The sequence below is a fragment of the Cebus imitator genome, unplaced genomic scaffold (assembly GCF_001604975.1).
Source record: "Cebus imitator isolate Cc_AM_T3 unplaced genomic scaffold, Cebus_imitator-1.0 Scaffold475, whole genome shotgun sequence".
NCBI lineage: Eukaryota > Metazoa > Chordata > Mammalia > Primates > Cebidae > Cebus > Cebus imitator.
Window position 1 is genome coordinate 2,526,931 of NW_016107790.1, and position 23,343 is coordinate 2,550,273.

The 23,343-nt window shown below is 43.0% G+C and overlaps 1 protein-coding gene and 1 pseudogene across 2 annotated transcripts in view; both read right to left on the reverse strand.

The window, feature by feature from the left end:
• PCSK2 (proprotein convertase subtilisin/kexin type 2) overlaps window positions 1–23,343 on the reverse strand; it is a 221,293-nt gene that overhangs the window by 127,932 nt on the left and 70,018 nt on the right. The gene's annotated exons all lie outside the window — the stretch shown is intronic.
• On the reverse strand, window positions 21,083–22,103 carry LOC108292077 (annotated as a pseudogene). The gene has a single exon (XR_001820133.2). The product of XR_001820133.2 is annotated as an ATP synthase subunit gamma, mitochondrial-like (transcript).

Here is a 23,343-nt window from a genome sequence, read left to right on the forward strand (position 1 = left end):
TCCTGTCCTCAGGGGGAATCCTTCCAACTTTTGCCTATTCAGTATGATACTGACTGTGGGTTTCTCATAGCTGGCTCTTATGATTGTTTTGAAGTATGTTCCTTCGATGCCTAGTTGGTTGAGGGTTTTTATCTTGAAGGGATGTTGGATTTTATTAAAAGATTTTTCTACATTTATTGAGATCACAATATGGTTTTTTTCTTCATTCTGTTTATTTGATGATCACATATATTGATTTGCATATGTTGAACTAACTGCATTCTAGGAATAAAGCCTACTTAATTGTGGTGAATTGACTTTTTGATGTGCTGCTGGATTTGGTTTGCTAGTATTTTGTTGAGAATTTTTACATCTATGTTCATCAGGGATATTGGCCTGTAGTTTTTATTTTTCATTGTGTCTTCACCAGATTTTGGCATCAGGATGGTGCTGGCTTTGTAGAATAAGTAGAGAGGAGTCTCTTTGATTTTTTGGAATAGTGTCGATAGAATTGCTACTAGGTAATATTTTATTTAAAGTGAACGATGGATATTTCACAATTCCAGTTCAACTTTTGAACCTTAATTTGACATTTGTGCACAAATGTTACCTAAGCAACTCTACCCATCACTTACCCACCTCTAGTCTCTCTACAATTTACTGGTTATGACCATGCTAGGATGAAGCAGAAAACATCCCTGTGTGTTTGCGTATTATTCTACACTTAACAAGGTACTTTCACTACATTTAATCTTTTTTTTTCTTTTTGAGACGAAGTCTTGCTCTGTCACCCAGGCTATAGTGCAGTGGCGCGGTCTTGGCTCACTGCAACCTCCGCCTCCCAGGTTTAACCATTCTCCTGACTCAGCCTCTCAAGTAGATGGGACCACAGGCATGTGCCACCATGCCTGGCTAATTTTTGTATTTTTTAATAGAGATGGGGTTTCACCATGTTGGTCAGGCTGGTCTTGAATTCCTGACCTCAGGTGATGCACCTGCCTCAGCCTTCCAAAGTGCTGGGATTACAGGCATGAGCCACCACACCTGTCCTCAATCTTCCCAACAAAACTATGGGGTTAGGTATTGTCACAGCTGAGGAAAAGAAGGTTTGGAAGCCATTATCCAATGGTTAAAACATGGCAGGGTCATCAGGTTGATGGATTCTCAATGCTATGAACTTTCGACTAAGCCACATTGCCTCTCCCTAAGGTCACATAACACAGACAACCTTCCAGTATCTGGGACAACTTAACCACGCATATAACTCTCTGAGGACCTGGGCCATGATCACTTCTCTGCTGGGCGATAATTAAACTGCTGTTAATTAGCATTGACTGTGCTGGAGAGGGAGAGGCCAAGAGAAAGGGGAACAAAGGGGAGACCTGCCTCCAAAGAGGGTGAGGGACGTCTTTACTTGAAGTGAGAGCAAGAAAAGGAGCATAAAATGTGAAACTAATGTGTTGCTGAAAATACTGAAGTTTATTAATTTATGATGTCCTTGATTGTGTAAAATTATTTCCGGTGCCACTGAGAATTATTTACCACTGTGATGGGTTGGATTGTGCTGCCCTGAAAGATATATTGAGGTGCTAACCTCCAGTGCCTCAGAATGTGACCTTATTTGGAAATGGGGTCGCTGCAGGTGTGATTAGTTAAGATGAGGTCATACTGGATTAGGATGGGTCCCCAGTCAATACAGCTGGTGTCATTACGCTAAGAGGGCCAAGAAACAGGGAGAATGCCACGTGAAGACACACAGACACACAGGGTGAAGACATACAGAGATGGAGGAGGCAGAGACTGGAGTTAAGTCACTACAAGCCAACAAGGTGGCCTCATCAAGCAGAGGTCCCTAGCCTTGATTGCACAGTGCAATCATCTGGGGAGGTGGCAAAAGCCCTATGCTCAGGCCAAACCCCAGAGCAGGGAACTGAGAGTTGCTGGGGATGGGCCCTGGCCTCAGTGGTGTTTAAAACTTTGCAGGTAATTCCAATGAGCAGCCAGTGTGGTGAGCCAGTGTGCTGGGGGAAGTATTAAAAATGCAGCAAAAGTACCCAAAAAGCATGAATCTTTTATTTATTAAAAACCTCTTAATTTGCATGGTAAGGTAGCCTGCCTTTATTAGGGCTGAGGATTTTTTTTTTTCCTGATAGGTTAAAACACTTTAGCTCTAACAGCCATGGATGGGCTTGAGGACCCATCCATATGGGACACAGGAGTAGGGCTGACCCCTCTGGCCCCTGGCCTGGTCATCCTTGTCATTGTTGTCTTCCTGGGGAGGGGAGAGGACCTGAGGCATTTCTAGGGTGTGCTCACAGAGCTGGGCAGCAGACAGGGACAGGGTAAATTCTTCCTCTCACAAGGAATGTTAGAGGCAGGGCTGGGAACTTACATTTCAAGCTTTGGGAAGCTGGTAAGAATTGAAATGGACTGGGTTGTGTATCCTTCATCTCAGAAATAGGGACATAGCTTAACTTATTTGTAGGCACACAGCTGCCTTCTGTGTAATATTGTGAAGGAGGCAGCATAGGATTGTGGATGAGAGCTTGGTCTTGGGGACAGGCAGACGCGAGTTACAGGCCCTGCTGCACCTGTTGTTCTCTAGCTGTGGGAGCTCCAGCAAGCTGTGGAACCCATTTAAGGCTCAGTTTGCTCACATGTACAATAAGGATAAGCCCTAGTGATGGCTGACATTTACTGAGGGCTGCGCTGGGCAGTGCCCTGAGTGTTCATGTACCTTATCTCAGTTATTTTTCCCGACAACCACATGAGGGGTTAGGAATGAAGGCATGAAGACACTAAGTGGCTGGTCAAGGGTCGTACTGTTAGCCAAGGGCAGAGCCGCGGGACATGCCTGTTGTGGGCTGGACTTTGTTCCCTTTATGTTCAAATGTTGAAGTCCTGATCCTCGGTACCTCAGAATGGGACTGTATTTGAAGACAGTGTCTTTAAAGAGGTCATTAGGTTAAAGTAAGGCCATTAGGTGGGGCCTCACCCAACATAACCGGTGTCATCATATTCAGGCACTGTTACCAAGAGAGGGAATGGTGTGAGGATGCAGGGAAAAGATGGCCATCTGCAAGCCAAGGAAAAAGCCTGGAGCAGGTCCTTCCCTCAGGGCCCTGATGAAACCAACCCTGATGACACACTCATCTCAGACTTTTACCTCCATACATTTCTGTCCTTTAAGCCTCTGGCTGTGCCCCCCCCCGCCCCCCACGTATGACAGCCCTTGCAGACTGACACGACACTCCAGAGTCTAGCTGCAGGGCCTGCGTGCTTCTTCATTGTACTGTGCTGTCCACTCCCACTTGGACTTTGGTTGTACTGAGGATCGAGAGTGATGGGGCCTGTAAGCAACTGGACCACAGTGTGAACTCAAGACATGCCAGCAATTACTTCTACAATTTTTGCTAATGTTTTTGTAAAGTAGAAAGGTGGCAGGATATGACTTCCAGTGTTCCAGAACACGTCAAGCCAGGCTTGTCTCACTACAAAATGGCCCAGATGCCTGGACTTTATTCTTCTTGCTCTTAGCTAACTGAAGACAAAGCAAATCAAATGTGGGAAGAGAAGCCAGTTGGAGTACATTCCTACGTGTGTCCTGAATGCACCACAGGTCCCTGTCTGCATGAGGGGCACGTCTCCACATCTTTTTGTTAGACTTTACCTTCCTTCCTTCCTTCCTTCTTTCCTTCCTTCCTTTCTTCCTTCCTTCCTTCCTTCTTCCCCTCTCCCTCCTTTTCTTCCTCCCTCCTTCCTTTCTTCCTTCCTTCCTTCCTTCTTCCCCCCTCCCTCCTTTTCTTCCTCCCTCCTTCCTTTCTTCCTTCCTTCCTTCCTTCTTCCCCTCTCCCTCCCTTTCTTCCTCCCTCCTTCCTTTCTTCCTTCCTATTTCCCTCCCTCTCTGTTTCCTTCCTTCCTTCCTTCCCTACTTCCTTCCTTCCTTCCTTCCCTACTTCCTTCCTTCCTTCCTCTTTTTCTTTTTTCCTTCCTGTCTGGTAGAGGACTTTTTGGCCCTGTTCCCCAGCCATGTGGAAAGGACCTAATTCCCGATAAGGAAGGCCCTTCCTCCCCCACAGGGAGGGTCCCTTATCTCACTCTATCCTGGCCCGGCCCAAGACCAGCGACCTTCCCGCCCAGAGGCCCACTGAACCAGTCACCATCTGCCCCACCAGCTCTCCTGTAACCTCCCGTCCCACAAGCTCCCGCCCGGAAGGCTTCCTGCCCAGCAATCAACCTAGCCAATTACTACCTGCCAGGTCAGCTCTCCTACCGCCCCAGGCCCTCTGTCCCTATAAAGTCAACCGAACAAAGAAAGCGCGCGCGATTCTCCCTTCCCGCTTGAGTCGCCCGGAGATCCCAATAAAGTCGGTACCGGTCACCATGTGTCCTGCCTCATGTCTACTGGGTGCCTGCCTCCGTGGGTTGGGGTCCCACAACCAGGGGTCGCACACTTCCTTCCTTCATTTTTAAGATAAGTTTTACGTTCACAGCAAATTAAGAGGGAGGCACAAAGAGTTCCACATATCCTCTGTGTCCTCACATACGTGGCCTCCCCATTACTGTCACCATCCCTACCGGGGCACGTGTGCATTTGTTACACATGCTGAACTGACACTGACACACTGTCATCACCCATGGTCCACAGTCTACATGAGGGCTCACTGCTGGGGCTCTAGCTTTTCTGCCTTTGCCTTTGCAAGGCAGTGTGTTACCTCAGTGTTTGAACTGATGAGCTAGACACAGTTCATCAAGAGAGGAACCCCCCAAAAGTCATCGCTAAAAGTGATGTGGGAGGTTATGGAAGAAAAAGGCCACTCCAAGGTTCAGATGTTCTAGTTCATCTGCTTTTCTGCCAACTGCTGGCTTTGGTTGTCGAGAGCCAAACAGGAATCTAGAGAGAGGTTGGTGGAGGGAAGACTTGAACCATGGCGGTCAGACGCCAGGAGGGCGGGAGCAGGCAGCAGACAGGGAGCCTGCCGGCTTAATTGCCTCCTTGAGCAGGAGGTATGACTTTTTGGAAAGCCCAATTATAGACAAATCACACAGCTTAGGTTTTCAAAGAATACCGAGTTAAGCCACAATTACGGCTGAATGCACAGTATTGATTGCTCTCATTTAGAGAGGTTGGCCCATCTTGCAAGAATAAAGACGATCAATTGAGGAGAGAGGATATGGTTGCGTGCCTCTGACCACAGTTCCAGTCACTGCGTCTTAGTGACAAGATATTAATGAATTGCTATCTATCATCGAAAGCTCTGGATACAAGGTATACCATGAGATAAATCAATGTAATCAGGGAGGGATCGAAAGATGGAGCGAGGTACAAAGGCAGCCAATGAGAACCCCAAGGAGGTGAAATCTCAGCTTCTACGTTGGCTGGAACTTGTGCGTTGCAGCCAAGGCTGTGCTTGTTCCTAGGGTGGTGGGGAAATGTTAGGAGATGGATTTAGGAAATTATATTAAGGAAAAGGATATTAAAAGATGGAGGCCCTGTGCCAGGTGTTAAGGCAGGGGTGGTTAGACTGGGGTGTGCTTGAGAGAACAATTTTCCAGAGAAGCTAGACAGCCCCTAAATGCTGTCTTTGGCCAAAATGACAAGTTCCTCTCAATGAGTGTCTCCTGAGATGGGAATGCAGTAAAGAAGCAAAGCTCACTAAGCCTCTTTAACACACGAATAGCTTTGGCCATGTGCATTGTAGCACCCCAGAGAGCCTGCCTGGGCCAGGCAGATGGCTCTGTTTCCCATCACAGGTGGGCTAAAGGGCCTCAGTCTAACAGGGAGCGCTCCTGGGAGGACAAACGGGAGGAGGAACAGAAGGATGGTAGGGAGGACGAGAAGTCTCTGTCCTTGTTCAAGCCAGCTGTGTCCAGTCAGTGTCCCCACATCTGACCAGTGAACTCAGCACTACACCTTCCTGGAAAGGCTTTTGGGGGTGAGAGGTTAAGGGGAGCCAACAGGACCCACAGAGAAGGTGGTCATGGCACCTGGCTGGGAATGAATTGTTCCAGCATCACCCAGGAATACAGGCTCCAAAAGCTTCATTCTTGCAAAGCCTGCTTCATTTTGTTGGTGCATGATCCAGTTCTGCTAGTGTACCAGACGGAGGATGCTGGGTGGGGACATGTCTGGATTGCCTAGTTTCCATTCTGTGCTGGAGGGAGGCCTCATTAATGTGCTTCTGGAAGGCACAGGTGGATCTAACTGAATATGTTCTGAAGTTTCATTCAGTCATGCTGTATATGGCCAGCAAGCTTCAATGGAAAGAGCTAATAGCATCAAGGTCACGTGTCTTGGACCTGTGGGTCAGTTACCTTGAGTTTCCATGGCCACAGGCTAATGATGGCACCCTATTGCCAGCTGCTGCCTTACAAGTGCGTGTGATGAAAACGGGGGCAGTGGGTGGGTGGAGAGTATTGTTGATCTGATCCAAAGTCATGACTCTCCTGAATGCTAAAGACTGTGCCCCACACAATGGGGTTCAGTAAACAAGCACTGAATTTTAAGTAAGAAAGAACTGGCTTTGGGTCCTGGCATGGTAGGCTTCTGATTTGTGCATGTTCTGAGGTAGGTCCTCAAATTCCCCATGTTGTGCTTTCTTCATCCAGACCAAGGGTTTGGCAAGTCTAACCTGCTGACTGCTTTTGTAAATAAACTTCGTTGGAAGACAACTATGCCCATTTGTTTATACACTGCCTATGGCTTCTTTCACACTGCAGCCGTAGAGTTGAGTAATTGCAACAGAAACCATATCACCTGAAAGCCTGAAGAAATATTTGCTCTCTGGCTCTTTATGGAAGGTTTGTTGATTCCTGGTGTATAGCATGGAGATGATGGAAGTCTTGACCTCACAGGCTTACTGGCGAGGATGACAAGAAATAAACTTTCCTTGTTGAGAATAATGAAACATGAGATAAATGTCATTGGCTATAATGATAATATATTCATGGAATCATTTCATTGTCAGGGTGGAAGCGGGGGCAGCATTTGGGTAGTGGCACAAATCATGTGATTTGAGGGGCACAAAGAAAGCCCCTGATGATCCATATCACCTCCCCTGAGCACTACCGACTGCACTCCTACCATGAAAGGTTAAGCTTTAATTCTGAGCGCTCATTATCCAGGCTGATTATGTCTCTATTTGAAAAGACTTGGAAAACAAGTCCTCTGGGAAGGGCAACACATCTAGGTGTTATCATTTACCCACACTTGTACACGAACTCATTAATTAGGCAGGTTTTTGCAAAGATGGTGGTTGAGATTGGTTGGAGGAAGGAACAGGAGTTTACGGAAAAGGTAATTTTGAAAGCCTTGGGCAGTCTCCTGCAAGTCAGGGAGAAATGCTACTGAAATCAACAACAAAGGACCCAGGGCTCAGGCTGGGCACCATCACGAGAAGAAGGACTAAGACAAAAGAGGTGACAATGCACTGGGAAAAGAGCCTTCCATAGTTATTAGTTTTTCTAGGCACATTTTTTATGTGTGGCATGTCTTTGGCATGGAGGGATACACCCAACAGTTATTTGCCATAACAAAGGTTGCAGTATTGCTTCTGGTAAGTTTTCAGTGGGGAACAAACAAACGAGCTGTCTGCTACAGAATACAAATGGATTCCTGAAAATTCCTGATCGCCTTAAACTAACACACTCCAAAAATTAACGGTTTAATTTTTGGTTGAGGACAATGAAGTAAAGAGTTAGAAAGGAGCGAAGATTCACTTCCTCAGTTCTTTCTTCTTTAAGGATATATGTTTTTAATATTCCTCAAAGGTTAGCCCCTTACTCAACAGCAATGCCTTGTCCATTATTTCCTCTTATTCACATTTCATTTGTTGCCAATGGAACAGTTCCAGGGTGATGGTAGGAAAAAAAAACGTGCTTTGAAATTGCAATTGGCATATGTCTGAAATATTTGGGGGCTGGTGACTGTGCCTCCCGGCACCAGGCAGCTGGAGAGTAATTCGTATGTCAAGCCAAGCAGCCCACAAATGACAAAACACCAACAAGGAATAAAGGTCAGAGCAATTGATTCTTAACACACTTCTACTTACGCACGGAGCACCCGGTGACAGGACGTTAATGAGTCCCAGCATGGTGATGCGGAACAAGTGAAAAAAGTAATGAATCGACTTTGCAATAGTGCTCCTGGAAGGTTCAGAACAATCTATGCACTTAGATTAGCCCCTTGAGAAATACCAGGAGAAAGTGGCTTTTCATCCTGCAGTGGGCAGTTTTCTGTGGCTGTGTAACAGATGGCCACAAACTAGTGGCTTAAAACAACACAAATTTTCTCTTACAGTTCTAGAGATCAGAGATCTAAAATCAGCGTGTCAGCAGGGCTGTGCTCCTTCTAGGGGCTGTAAGAGGGGGCGGGATTCATTTTTTTGCGTTTTCCAGCTTCTGGAGGCTTCCTCATTCCTTAACTCATGACCCCATTTCTCCATGACCAATGGCAGCAACAGTGGGTGAAATATTTCTTGTAGGATATTACCTCAACTTTCTCTTCTACCTTCCTCTTGTAAGGATACTTGTGATTATATCGGGCCCATTCAGATTATCCAGGATAATCTCCCTGTCTTAAAGTCAGCTTACTAGCAACTTCAATTTTGTCCACAACCCTAACCCCCACTTGCCATGTGGCATAACATATTTACATGTTCTAGCGCTTAGAATGTGGACATCTTTGGGAAGGCCATTATTCTGCCTGCCACATGCAGAAAGGGAGCATTCATGCCGGAGAAGTGAAGTTAATTGCTGACAAGTTCTACTGAAGATATCTGTGCAGGGATGAAGGAGTCCTGTTTCATAGCTGGCAGACAGTGAAAACAGAGGCCATCCTCAGGAGGACAGCTACACATGGGTTGTACTATTTTCTTATATGAGTCAAATTGGAGCTACTAAAACCACCTAATTCCATTTATTTCCACAAACATTTAAGACGGGCTTATTAACTATCAGATGTTGTGGTGACCACTGGGAATTTGTAAATAAATGAATCTGTCTCCCAAGTATAGTTGGTGTGAGTTGTATTAAGTTCAGCTACAGATGCAACATGTATTTCTTCTCATGCAATGCAGAGAGTGCTGAATAAAGGGAGAGTGAGAGTCAGTCTCTGGAGAAGGACTGTCTAGGCCCATACATTAAGTCTACCACTTGCTAGTCAAATTTCTTAAGTTTTCTGTAGATTTGTTTTCTCACCTGTAAAATCGGGATAATTACAGCAGGAGCCTCACTGTGTCATGATAAAAAATAAATGTTGCCTAGGTGCAGTGGTTCATGCCTGCAGTCCCAACACCTTGGGAGGCTGAGGTGGAAGGATCCCTTGAGGCCTGGAGTTCAAGACCAGCCTGGGCAATATAGCAAGACCCATCTCTACCAAAAAAAAAAAAAAAAAAAGAAAAAGAAAAATTAGTCAGGTGTGGTGGTGCACACCTGTAGTCCTAGCTGCTTGAAGGGCTGAGGTGGGGATCACTAGAACCCAGGAGGTCAGGGCTGCAGTGAGCTACGATTGTGCCACTGTACTCCAGTCTGAGTGACAGAGCACAACCCTGTCTCAAAGCAAAAAAAAAAAAAAAAAATGTTATTAAAGAGCTTTATAGGCTAGGCCTGGTGGCTCATGCCTGTAATCCCAGCACTTTGGAAGGCTGAGGCAGGTGGAGTGCTTGAGTCCAGGAGTTGAAACCAGCCTGGGAAACATGGTGAAGCCGCATCTCTACAAAAAATACAAAAATTAGCCAGCCATGGTGGCACATGCCTGTAGTCCCAGCTACCCGGGGGGCTGAGGTAGGAGGATCACTTGACCTCAGTGGGGCAGAGGGTGCAGTGAGCCGAGATTGTACCACTGCACTCCAGGCTTGGTGACAGAGCAAGGTCTCTGTCACAAACAAACAAACAAACGGGCTTTATAGATTGCTTAATATTAAATGAATTCTAAATAAATTAGCATGAAATAATAACACCATCCCAACAATGTTTCTGAATGATGCTAATTTTGCTGTATATGTGTGCATGTGTAATTTGCTGGGTGTGACACACATCTTATCACTCAAGAACATTTACAGTATACAGTCTACTCCTTAAACGGTCTACTCCAATTTTCCTTCTTGTAAAATGGGACTAGATCACGTGTTATACAAACAAATCACAGATAATCAATTACCCTTATGGCCAGGTTAACCTTACACTTTTGGGAACGCATGGTTCTCACCGAACAGTCGCTAAAGCTGCCTGGTCAGGATTGGGAAGATGCAAAAATGCATGTTGCACACAATATTGAGAGGTGGCCCTGGGGCACGTTCATGGAACACTGTGGAAAAACAGTTGAGGAGATAGATTTTTCAGTAAACAAGTCTGACTTTTGAAAGCACGTGTGGTTATTCTGCTCTTGTGTCTGTCCCTCTTAAAAACAGTTTTTCTGCCAGAATCATTTGTCGGAAAGAGGCTTCTGGATACTAACTCCTTGCTTAGTGCTCTTGAGTTTTTCATTGAAGTACTCAAGACATGCCATGAAAAGCAGAACTCATAGTCCATCTGCTGCTAGAATTCAAAAGAATTGCTGCTAAGTAGCGTAGCTATTCAGTGCAGCTGAATAGATAAACACATTTGACAGTCCATCTCTCTAGGGTTCATGAAAACAAGAGAATTTTTCAGCAACAACCCTTTTTTGAAAGGGTAAACATAAAATAAAGAAAAGACATATTCATTTCCAAAATACACAATTGATAGAAGAGAAGTGGATACTGGAAGATAATTTTTCAGCAAAAATCCTTTTTTGAAAGAGTCAACATAAAAATAATATGTATCAATAAAGAAAAGACATACATTTCCAAAATACACAATTGATGGAAGGGAGGTAGATACTGGTGGCAGCTCACTTCACTTTGGTAGTTATAAATCACAAAATTCAAATGTGTGACTGGAAACATAAGAACCCTGGTGTCAATGATTACAGTGGATTGTCATTTTTAAATCACTTCATTTGTTCAGAGTCTAAGAGAAATATGCAGTAAGGGTGGAAGAGATTCAATTTCAACCCTGCAATCTTTTATTTATTTGTTTGTTTGTTTGTTTTTGAGACAGTCTTGCTCTGTCACCCAGGCTTTATAAGACACAAGAATTATTGTTATTGGATTAGGATCTCAGGATGGATCCAGCCAAAGGAACAATACCATCACCTTAGCCCTACATCTTTGTGGCCTCACTCATATCCTCTCCACAAGCAGTGCTTTACAGATGAGACAGGGCATCAGCTAGGGAAAATTGCTTTTGGTCTCCCAAATACCTAAGTTCTAGATTCTTCTCATATCCATAAGTAACTTTTCCTTATGTAAAAATCCAACAATGCTTCAGCCTGGATTTCAAGGCAACAGAGTCCGACCCACCCTATCTACCTGCATCCAGACAGGCTCATGTCCTTACTAAGTTCTGCTGTGCCTCCGTGGACTTCCTCTCCAGAATGCATTCACTAGCATCTCGTGGCAAAACACTGATGCATAAACCACTAGGCTTAATATCTTTTCTTTTTTTCAGAATTGATGACTTGGAAAGGTTTAATATCTTTAATATCTACTACACTTCCTGATGATACCTGTCATTATGTTTGTCTGTTTGTCCTCTGACAAGATTATTTGAATCATACAGCTGTGACTTCAGTAATCATTTAGCACCATATCATTGGTTGTGTCCCATGCTTTAGTGCTGTATTTGCCATTAAACTGTAATTTATATGGGGGGTGAGCAACAAAACCAGGGTGCAAGAATATATTTTATCTCACTGCATGAGAAAAAAGGCTTCTGCTGCTTCCATAATACAGCTTTGCATTTACGGTTTACATGAGATGTATATGAGAATACGATTACCACCCCTACCACCACCTTTCCTACATGTGAACAAGCCCACCATGGTTCTCTGATGGAGTGTGATTTCTATCCACTTTTCTCCTCCACTTCCAAATATGCTCGGGTCATACTGTGATCAAACAAGCAAATGGAAGCTACCAGGTTGCTCATGCCTTGTCAGCATTTTTAAAAGCCGCATTGCGCCTCATTTCACAGTGTGAAATTCGATCACTTTATGCAACTGTTTTACGGGGTCTGAAAATTGCTGTGTATCTCTAAGAAGCTTTCTAAGGGAGGGTCTTGTCATATTAGTTGTTGAACTAATCTCCCTAAAAATGTGTGCTGTTCTTAATGAAAACTAGATGGCATGCCTTGATGAGGCCAGCAAAATCACTTCAAAAGTAAGGTGCTATGTGGACATTACCATATCCTTTCTGAGAATTCTATCTCAAATTAAGGAGGGTTGATTTGCTGGACGTTCTGCTATCAATTTGGACTCACCTATTGTACTAGCTTGTTGAGACTGTCTTCCCTTTGAATTGCCCAGTGTCTCCTAATCATTCTAGGAATGACATGTATTCGTTTGCCCTCCCAATAGCACTCAGAGCCCTAGGAAGGTCCCAGCCCTGTCTGGTCTCCTAGTACCATCCCTCTTCCCAGGAATGAGCCCTCTCTCACTCTGTTTCTGAGTTCCCAGAAGTGCCAGGTGCAAACTAGGAATTCACTAAGTCTTTATTTAATTTTTTAAAAAGGAAAGATACATCAAAGAAAAAGGGAGCTTTCTTCGGGGTTGCTACTCTCCTGAAATGATCCTGACAGAACAGGCAAAAAATTCACTTGAAAACAAAACCAGCAGCAACAATTTAAAAGCCATAAGGTTTCTTCTCAGAAGAAGGAACCTGAGTCCGGAGGGGACGCAGGTGTGGAAGTGCCTGAGTTCAGAGACAGGTAAGAACGACCGGCCCGAGTTCCATACCTGCCTGACCTGAACCCAGGTACATCATATGCACAGAGGGGACATTTAGACCTTATTTCTCTCTTTCTCTTCCCCTAATGCTTTTTTTTTTTTTTTTTTTTTTTTTTTGAGATGGGTTCTTGCTTTGTCACCCAGCCTAGAGTGCAGTAGCATGTTCACAGGTCACTGCAACATCAACTTCCCAGGATCAAGAAATTCTCTTGCCTCAGCCTTCCAAGTAGCGGGGACTACAGGCATGCACCACCATACCCAGCTAATTAAAAAAATTTTTATACTTTTTGTAGAATCAGGTCTCCCTATGTTTCCCAGGCTGGTCTCCAGCTCCTGAGTTGTTGAGACTCCCAAGTTGTTGAGATTATGGCCTGAGCCATTCCACACCTCTCCCAATACTTTTAATTGGTGATGATTTATCTCAGGGAAAACAAAGGAATTATCTTTATAAGGTAAGATGAGGCAGATTTTTCTTTATTTCCTTCTTGGCTATTAGAGCCAATTTTATTTTCTGGTTTGCATTAAAATTACTGCATCCTGTTCTCATCTACAGCTGAGGGTTAAATGAATGTACGTCCAACCAAGTGCTGAAAACGTGCTGCAAGTACAGAGCCTGGCAAACCTGACCCAGTAAGGCCTTTTCCCTGAGGACATCGCAAAAACTGAAAAGCAAGCCCAAGAATGTCTCAAGTAATAATCTATTTAAACTCAGAATACCTGACAAAATTATGGAAAAGTATCACTCTTGGGGATTCTCCTTTACTGTTCTTTGGGGCAAGTTCTCTAGGGCTGTAAGCACCAGGCAACACATGTTGGAAACAGAGCTCTTTTCCATCCTCCATCACTGGTTTCCTTCCACTGGTGTGAATTGCAAGTGATTTCCAATCTGCTGCCCTTTGACTCCCTGAGGGAAATCCTGGCTTTTTCTTCGGGAGAAGTTAACCACATATCAGTTTCCTTGGGTGTCAAGAGCAACATAATGTCGATGCGTGGTTTCTTGGATGTCCTCTATGTCAAAGAAACCCAGAAATTTCTTAACCTGTGTTTATCTGTCATCACTGACACAGACTAAGAGCTTTGTTTTCATTTCCAAGGGTATAACCGATTTTGCACGTGGACACCTAGGATGCAGACCCCAACCTAATGCACTGCATTACCCTGTCATGGCCCTCAGTTCATCTCAGCTTTCAGTCAACCCTCTTCACAGAGGGATGGAACTGTTTCCACGGATTGGTTGGGAATATTTTCCATTACGCTACTTAGTGCCATCTGGGTGAGCTATATCATCAATTGGCAAATGACAGAGTGTGAACAATCATGTGTAGTTTTGAATCTAAAACCAGAGTGTGTAGTGGGGGTACCAGCTGCTTAACCAGCTTCACATTCAGAAGCCATAACTGCTGTTGTTGCTCCTCACATCATCTGTTTCTATGTGGACTGCCATTTGCCTGATGTTTGCTCAGCACCTGGTAAGCAAAGAGCTTTCAAAAAAGGTAGAAAAGAAAATCAATATCTCTGCCCATTTAAACAGTCTCCCACCATTCAGTGACATTCGCACAGGGCTGGGGAGAAAAGCAGGAAATCAATGCATCTTAGGGACCCAGAGAAGGTATTTGGTTAATTCCTCTAAGCAACCAATGGCATTCAACTAGTTGCTAGCCTGGGTTCAAGTGACTAGATTTTTATAAAGCTGTGGCTTAAAGAAAGGATGGTATATACCTGTGTTTTCTCTTAAAACCTGCATCTCTCCAGCTGAGAGACAGCAACTTGTTTCTCTGGTATATGCAATTATAAAAATCTCAACAATAGCACCAAATGTAAAATACTTTGTAATGATTATATATATAATCCTTTCAACAATCTTATAATGTGGTATTATAATTGTGACAGTGTTAAAACATGTCTCTGAGTTCTTTGATATTCTTCTTATCAAGAGGTAGAACCTATGTTCCTCCCTTTGACCTGGGTGAGCATACAACTGATTTATCATGAAATAAGTGATGCTATGATGAGCAGCACAATTTAAAACTGCAAAATTATGGAACCAGCCCAAATACCCATCAATCAAGAAAATGTGAGAGATACATATATATGATACATATATATATGCATGCCATGGACTACTACCCAGCCAGAAAAAGGAACAAAATAATGGCATTTGCAGCAACCCAGATGGAAGTGGAGACCATTATTCTAAGCAAAGTAACTCAGGAATGGAACATCAAACATTGTATGTTCTCACTTGTAAGTGGGAGCTAAGCCATGAGGACACAAAGACATAAAAATGATACTATGGACTTTGGGGACTTAGGGGGAAGGGTGGAAGGGAGGTGAGGGATAAAACACTACATGTTGGGGACAGCGTGTGATATATCTATATACCTTCACAGCAATACCTAGATTAGTGTCTGTACAATGCTCGGGTGATGGGTGCACCAAATCTCAGAAATCACCATTAAAGAACTTATTCATGTAAACAAACACTACCTATTCCCCCTAAACTTATTGAAATAAATTAAAAAGCCCACAAGTAAACAAATAAAAACCAGAAAAGGAAAAGACACACAGTGTCCCCTCCTGCCCCCCTCCCACCAAAGTGATGCTGCCTGACTTCCAAGAACACGTCAGAAAAACACGTCTTGTGTTTTGACCTAGGGAAAGCCAGTCACCATGTAGGGAAGTCTGACCACCCCGCCACCGAGACTATGGTGCTGGAGAGGCTGAGCTTTGGTCCTCTGGTTGGTCCTCAGCTGGCCTCCTAGCCTGTAGCATATGATGGGACATCTTGGACATCCAGCCCTGTTGAGTCTTCAGACAAGCCCAACCGCCACTGCCATCTGACTGCAAGCATATGGCATCCCAAGTGGGAACTGCAAGCCCTTCCCAAATTCTTGAACCACAAAATAGCCAAAAAACTGTTGTTTCCTTCCCTCTCTAGGTTTGGGGTTAACTTGCTACACAGCAATAGTAACCAAACAATTATCCACCATTCTACGAGTGAAGAAATTGAGCCTCCCAAACTCTGAATAACTTGCCCAAAGTCACACAATTTCCGAGTTGCCAGTTTTACACCAGATTTGTTGTCTCAGGCATTGAAACCAATGCCTTTGGCTGTATATGATAATGCCTTTGTAAATAGCTAGTTAATTGCAGGCGAAATCCAACACTACTAAGACAATTTATAATTAGAAATGAAATATCACTATTTGATGCACTTGCTTGAAGATCCAGTTGGTGGCAGATCTTCATCCCCGGCCCATACAATAGATGTGTGAGTGAGATGTACTGGTCTCATGGTTCCAGGTCCTCTACTTACAGAGCAGGAACATTTTCTTCCAGGTGTTGTTCTCTACCCATCACGGCCTCTTCCTATTGGCCTTCACCAGCTTCAACTTTGCCACCAGTTTCTCTGCCCTGAAGTCAGCCATCACCTTTTTTGGAGCAAAGAACATTCATTGGCCATCCATGGCCCTGGATCCATTGCCCCTGTAGGCATCTGGTCTGATCGCTGTCACCACATTGGGAGAGAAGCATTGTTAACTGCACTTTGTGGATGCAGAGAATATGGCTTGTGGGCATTATGTGACATGCCCAAGTTAATCGGCAAATTTAAACCCACTGTTTTCTGACTGTCATTGTACCATGCTCATTTCCAGTGTCCTCAATTTACCACATATTTGAAAAATAAATTACAATTCAGTGTGCCTGTGGTAATTTCTCATTCTAGTGACTCTGATGACTCTAGTGAGAGACGTTATTCCTACATCAAGAGGTGCCTGGCTCCCTCCAGGCAAAATTATTTTCTATGTAAAGACCTTCTCTGGAAATCAGAGTGCCCACACCACTGCTCTTTCAGATCCCCAGCGTGGAGAGTATCCTGGCAGAAAGGATTCCAGGCACGAGTGACTTGAGCTAGTAACACCGACAAGTTGTGTCACTTAGCCTTTCTGGGGTCTCTGTTTCTTCAGGTGTGATGTGAGAGAATGGACCAGATGAATTTAACATGCTGTGAACATCCTGTGAATACACAACTATCTAGATTTGAAGTCATAAATATAGGTGGTGACTTAGAAGGAAGAAATGTATGGAAATAATAGCAACAGTGAAGACTTACTGAATAACTTCCATGTGCTAGCACGGTTCTTAGCCTTTTACACTTATTTAATTCCTGTTACTATTATCATCTCCATTTTACAGATGAGCACACAAGGGCTTGCTTGAGGTCACACAGGTAGAAAGTGGTTGAGGCATAATTTGAACTCTGGCTGTTTGAAGTCATAAATACATGAAGTGGCCCCAGAGGCTGCTCTCTTAAACTACTTCTTAGTACTGACAAATGAGCAATAATATCCCAGGACAGACACTAATGTCAGAGAAATCCGGAAGGAAGGGGGACATTTCCAGCCATGAAGATCATCAGGTTGGGAGGTGCCAAGAAGCTCACGCTCCCATGCTGCTCCATGCCTGATGATCACCCTAGATCCATAAGTATTTCCATAGATGTCTCTTGTTTCCTTTGGAGGGAGGAAAGTTACGCTCCAAAACAAGATAGAGCATGGAGCATGAGATTCTGCCAAGTCAGTTGCATACATCTGGAGCACAAGTCATGGTGGCTGTACTTGCTTTTTCTTTGTAAATTTTTAATTTGGAAATAATACAAAAATTGGGAAAAGAGTATTTAGAATTCCTACGTACTCTTCATTTAGATTTTCTAAATATAACATTTGACCATATTTGCTTTATTTTTTCCACACATAGACATATGACACATGCAAAATCATTTTTTCTGAGCTGTTTGAAAGTAAGTGGTAAGCAGCACGCTCCCTGAAGGTAAAAAACTTCAATATGTGTTTCCTAGAAACAGTCACTTTCTCTTACATGACCACAGTTCTGTTGTGAGCACTGGGAAATTAACATTGAAACGATACTGTTATCTAATCTATACCTTATTCGGATTTGATCAATTGTCCCATTAACGATCTTTATACTCCCCGCCAAAAACAACCCAGGATTCAATCCAGGGTGACTAGTGTGCTTTTTAGCCAAAGTCCAAAATAGCGTAGGATTCTCTTGGTAGGACAGGCACTTCAAAGACTATATTGCATATATAGTAAAATAAAGGCAGGGTGCATACAACTAAGATTATGAATGCTACAGTGGAAAACCATCAAGGTTCTAACGGGTCAGCAACTGTGAATGCTATGCACAGTTCATTTCTCTGTGTCCTTCTAGAGCAGTGGTGTTCAAATTTAAAAGTAGCATCAGAATCCTCTGAAAAGCTTATTAAAACAAAAATTGCTGGGCCCCATTCTGAGTTTGTGATTCAGTAAGTCTGGAGTGGGGTCTTAGAAAATCCTAACCAATTCCCAAGTGACACTGGTGCTGCTGGTTCAGGGGACACAATTTGAGAACTGTTGCCCCAGAGAAACCTGTGTCTGATGGTACCCCGCCCAGATTTCAGGTGATGGCTTCATCAGTGACCTCTTCCTTATCAAATCCAGTGCCCTATTTTCAATTTCACTTGGCTCTTTGATAGAGGTGGCTATGGGGCATTTCTCTACCTGTCAGAATTCTGCCATTTCCTCCGAGACACTCCAACTCCCCTTAAGGAGGACTGAGAAAATAATATTTGTGTGTGAGGTCCGTTGAGTATGAAATACACAAGGAAAATGTTATTTGTATTAATCAGAAGTACACTTGAACCCAGCCCATGAGCTTAAAGCCATCCCAAGCTAAGTCCACCCTATATCAGCTGAACTTCAACCAAATCGTGTGGTAGACATTAATGAGAAGTAACTGTCTAATGTTGTGAACACCTGCAAATTTAGTTTATTCTGAAGACATAGATTGATGCACAATTTTATAGTACTCTTGTGAAATTGAATAAGTTAACAAATGTAAAGGGTTCAGAACAGTGCTTAGCATGTGATGAGAGGGTTTTGATGATAGAAGAGCCTCTGATGACTTCTGATATCCGTATTTCTTACAGTTCCTAGCATCGAAGACCAGAGTCTTAGCCTACAGGTTTGATTTTGACCCAACTACTTTACTTTTCTGAGTCTTAGTTACCATTTATCAAATAAATTTGCACACTTCTGCCAATCTCAGAGGTTTTTTTTTTAATCACATGAGATAATGAGCATAAAAATACTTTGAGGTTTGTGAAAAACCATTGCTGTCATTATTTTTACCTACTCTTCAAGAATAAAAGCAATCCTGAGTGGTTCACAGTAGAGATCATTTAGTGTCCCAAGATCTGTTTTTCTGGCGGTCAGTCACAGACTGGGTGTTTGGATTTTTATAAATACCAGAGCTTATCCTGGGAAGGGACTTACATTGGGTTTTCAAACTTGTCATAAAATTCAACTTGAGATTCTTTAATTATACTTTCAATTTTCATGAAGTATTCTTTACTTCTCAGGTAGATTGCAGCTGAGAATGGAAAAAACAGTGAGTTTGCAGATGGAAGACCTGGGCTTAAGGGGTGGTTCATGACTCAGGGTCTTCTTGGCTGTGACCTCAAAAGGTATTTAACTTCTGGTTAAATGAAGGTGATACTCATGAAAGTGTAAACTGTACAGGGTTAGTTGAGAATCTAATAATGCCCAACATGCTGCAGATGTGCTGAAACATTCTTTTACATATTTTTTGGAGGAAGTGTGATTGGCACAGCCCTCATGAAGTGTGTCGGAAGAGTCCATCCAACTCTGAAGCAGGCATGCTGTTTGAGTCAGGAATGCTACTTTTAGATCTATCCACGCCAGTTCTTTGGGTGCCTATCTTTTTTTTTTTTTTTTTTTTTTTTTTTTTTGAGACGGAGTTTCACTCTTGTTACCCAGGCTGGAGTGCAATGGCGCGATCTCGGCTCACCTCAACCTCCGCCTCCTGGGTTCAGGCAATTCTCCTGCCCCAGCCTCCTGAGCAGCTGGGATTACAGGCACACGCCACCATGCCCAGCTAATTTTTTGTATTTTTAGTAGAGACGGGGTTTCACCATGTTGACCAGGATGGTCTCGATCTCTTGACCTCATGATCCACCCGCCTCGGCCTCCCACAGTGCTGGGATTACAGGCTTGAGCCACCACGCCCGGCCGGGTGCCTACCTTTTAACCATTCTCAATCCCCTTCTCCTATTGCTCCTTCTCACTGTGGACGCTAAAATAGCCAGACACCCACCTTCAGACCTGGGAAGGCCATGTGATCTGTTCTGAGCAGGAGCTATAAAGGGGGCATCTGACAATGAATGAAGAAAGAGCTGTTTCTCAGCTATGCTTCTGTTTCCTGTCTTCAGGGGCTGGAGTAGGAAGATGTGCTCTTGGGACCTGAAGCAACTATCTTACAACCACAGGGGATGGCTGAGACAACTGCAGATAGCAAACTGGGGCCTGGATTGTTAGCTGCTGGTCCAGCCTCGGACTTGGCCATCTGTAGACTTCCTGTTACTTAGGGTGATGGAAACCTTTATGATTTGTCATTGTTACTTCTGTTCTTAGCAGCAAAAGGATTCTTTTTTTGAAAAAATTTATTTATTTATTTATTTTTGAGATGAAGTCTCGCTCTGTTGCCCAGGTTAGAGTGCAGGGGAGCGATCTTGGCTCACTGCAACTTTACCGCATCCCAAGTTCAAGCGATTTTCAAGCTTCAGCCTCCTGAGTAGTTGGGATTATAGGCACGTGCCACCACACCTGGCTAATTTTTGTACTTTTAGTAGAGACAAGGTTTCACCATGTTGGTCAGGCTGGTCTCGAAATCCTGACCTCATGATCCGCCCACCTTGGCATCCCAAAGTGCTGGAATTACAGGCATGAGCCATGGCATCCGGCGAAGAATACTTAGCTGATGTACTATCTCACAGACTCTCTCTCTCATATAGAAAGGAAGGTCTGCAGCTGTATTGTCTCACAGGTAGTCATGGCCCTGTGTGGCTACTGAGCACTTAAAACATGGTAATCTGAATTGATTTGTATTCCAAGTATAAAACACACACTGGTGTTTGAAGACAGCACAAAAAAATGCAAAATATCTCATTTATAATTTTATATTGATTACATATTGAAATAATATTTTGGATATACTATATTACATAAATATATTATTAAGTTCACTCATTTCCTTTACTTTTATTATAAAAATATGGCTAGTTAATATTATGCACACAGTTGCGGCTCACATTACATTTTTATTAACCAGTACTGTTATAAAAAGACAGATATCAAACAAAGGATAATAATGATCACCTCTGGGGTGTGGAGATGAAAGAGGTGCTTCATAGAGAGGGAGATTTATTATTTTTTTATGTTAAGTTGTTTATTGTAAGATAATTTACAAATATCTTGCTGTCTTCGGTAATGCAAACAATGGAGGAACAGTTTCTTCTGACAAAGACAACAGTAAGCTAAAAACAAAATCAGCTGGCTGAATTTTCCTTCTTTACGTCTTATCTGAGGATGGAACTTGATTTTCATTAATCCAGAGGTGCAGCACCAGAGATGATTTCAATCAACTCCTTTGTGATGACAGCTTGGAGGGTATGGTTGAATGTCAATGTCAATTTGTCAGTCATCTCAGAAGCATTCTTGCTGGCGTTGTCCATGGCTGTCATCCTGGCACTCTGCTCACTAATGGTGGACTCCTTCAGAGGGTAGTAGATGATGCTGACCAGGCTGTATTCTTGGTAATTTTGCAGCACGTCAGCATCAATATCATCATAGATCCTCATGTTCTCAGCACTCGCAATGGTATTAAGGGAAAAGATGGGCTTTTCCTCTGTCTTATAGGAGAAGACAGACCTGAATTGATTAAAGATGGAGCCTTCATCAAATTCATACCCAGAATTTAGTAATTCAAGGGCAATGACTGACACATCTCCACAAGTAGGGGGCTTTCTTCCCACTTCTTTGAATGCCTTTAGAAACTGGTCAGAATGAGCCCTATAAAGTATGCCTCTGATTTTGTCACCAATTCCAAAAGGCATAACTTCTTTCCCAGCCGCTGTTAGTGTAGCAACCTCACTTTTCACCTCTTTAGCAATGGAGGAATGAATAGCATCACACAGTCCTCAGTCTGAGGACACACCAATAAGGTCTTTCTTCTTGCCTTCAGGCACCTTGATAGCAGCTTTTTCATACAGAGCCAAAGATCCCAATCCACATATTCGAGCTGGTTTCAGCTCTCTCTCAGCTTGGGCATATTTTGCTGCTCCTGCCATTTTCATAGACTTGGTAATTTTCTGGATGTTTTTGATGGACTTTAGTCACCTGGTAATATCTTTCAAAGGTGCCATATTTCGAACTTGAATCCATTGCGGCTGCAAGGTCCAGGCTGACGGGGCGCTGGAGAACGTGGTAGCCGCAGCTCTGCTGAAGGTCAGTCACTCAGGCCTCAGCCAGAGGGAGATTTCTTTTTTTCCTTCATATACTTCTTGAATTTTCTACACTAATCATCTATTTGTATAAGAGATTACCTTCTGTGAGTTTTAGGAATACAGGACAAGATCAAAACAAATGAGTTAATGCAAACATGCTTTGCTTTATTGTTTTTTTAAAAAATTTTCATTTTGTGTAACAATCTTGCCTATGTAGTTTGTCAGTTGTTAAAGATATTCACGTGTTAGCTGAAAGAGAGAAATTTTTAAACTTTGTAACCATCTATTTTGGACCGTTATGTGTAATAAGTCTTCAATGTGTGTAATAAGTCTTTCAATTTAAATATTAGACAAAGCATGTGGAGAAATACTCACACAGGGTTTGCAGTGTAGAACTCTATATAAAATGATATTGCTTCTGAATAATTGGGGACATTTTTATAAGCTCAAAAGTTAAAGATGACTTGTAAGGAAATTAAGATGTTTGGGGGTTAGCCTATATATAACTAGCAATAGTTTTGATAACCCTCTTTTTAGTGGTAGAACACAGCAACTTGTAAAACAGCCCAGATTTATCCAGTCCCTGCCTTTTTTTGTGATGCACTAGTAGGTTTATTTTTCTCCAAAAACCCTCGAGTCATTAAATTTTGGATTTAACATTGATTTACTCCTTTTGAAGGTTTGCCAAATACAAAGATAAATTACTAAGCCTAAGAGATTAAGGGAGAATAATGGTTTGTTTTTAGTCAACACTGTGTTTAGTATTTTAATTATTATTATTTTAAATTAAAAAGCCAATGTGCCATTTCCAACCTGCTAATGGAGCTGGAGAGGAAAATAGCAACCATGTTCTGGAAACCAAAGAACTCTAATTGATCAGGCCAGGCTGCAGGGAGGGAGGAGCACCCACAGGATGTCTTAGCTCTGCTGTTTGCTGTGTTCTGGCAAAGTTTAGATACTAATTGACATTTAGTTGAATGCACTGGAGTCTTTGAGTGTAATTTCATGACTGTTGACAACTCCCATGCAGAAATCCAAGTGATTTTCCTTCAGTTTCATCATTTAACTCATGGCTCAGCCACAAGTTGGTAGTGTGTTATTAGCCAAGTAAGTTTTTCATCTGGACCTCATCTTCTAGGCCAGTAAAATAGGGCATTAGGTTGGAAAATAGTCTCAAACATCTTTTTCAGCTTTG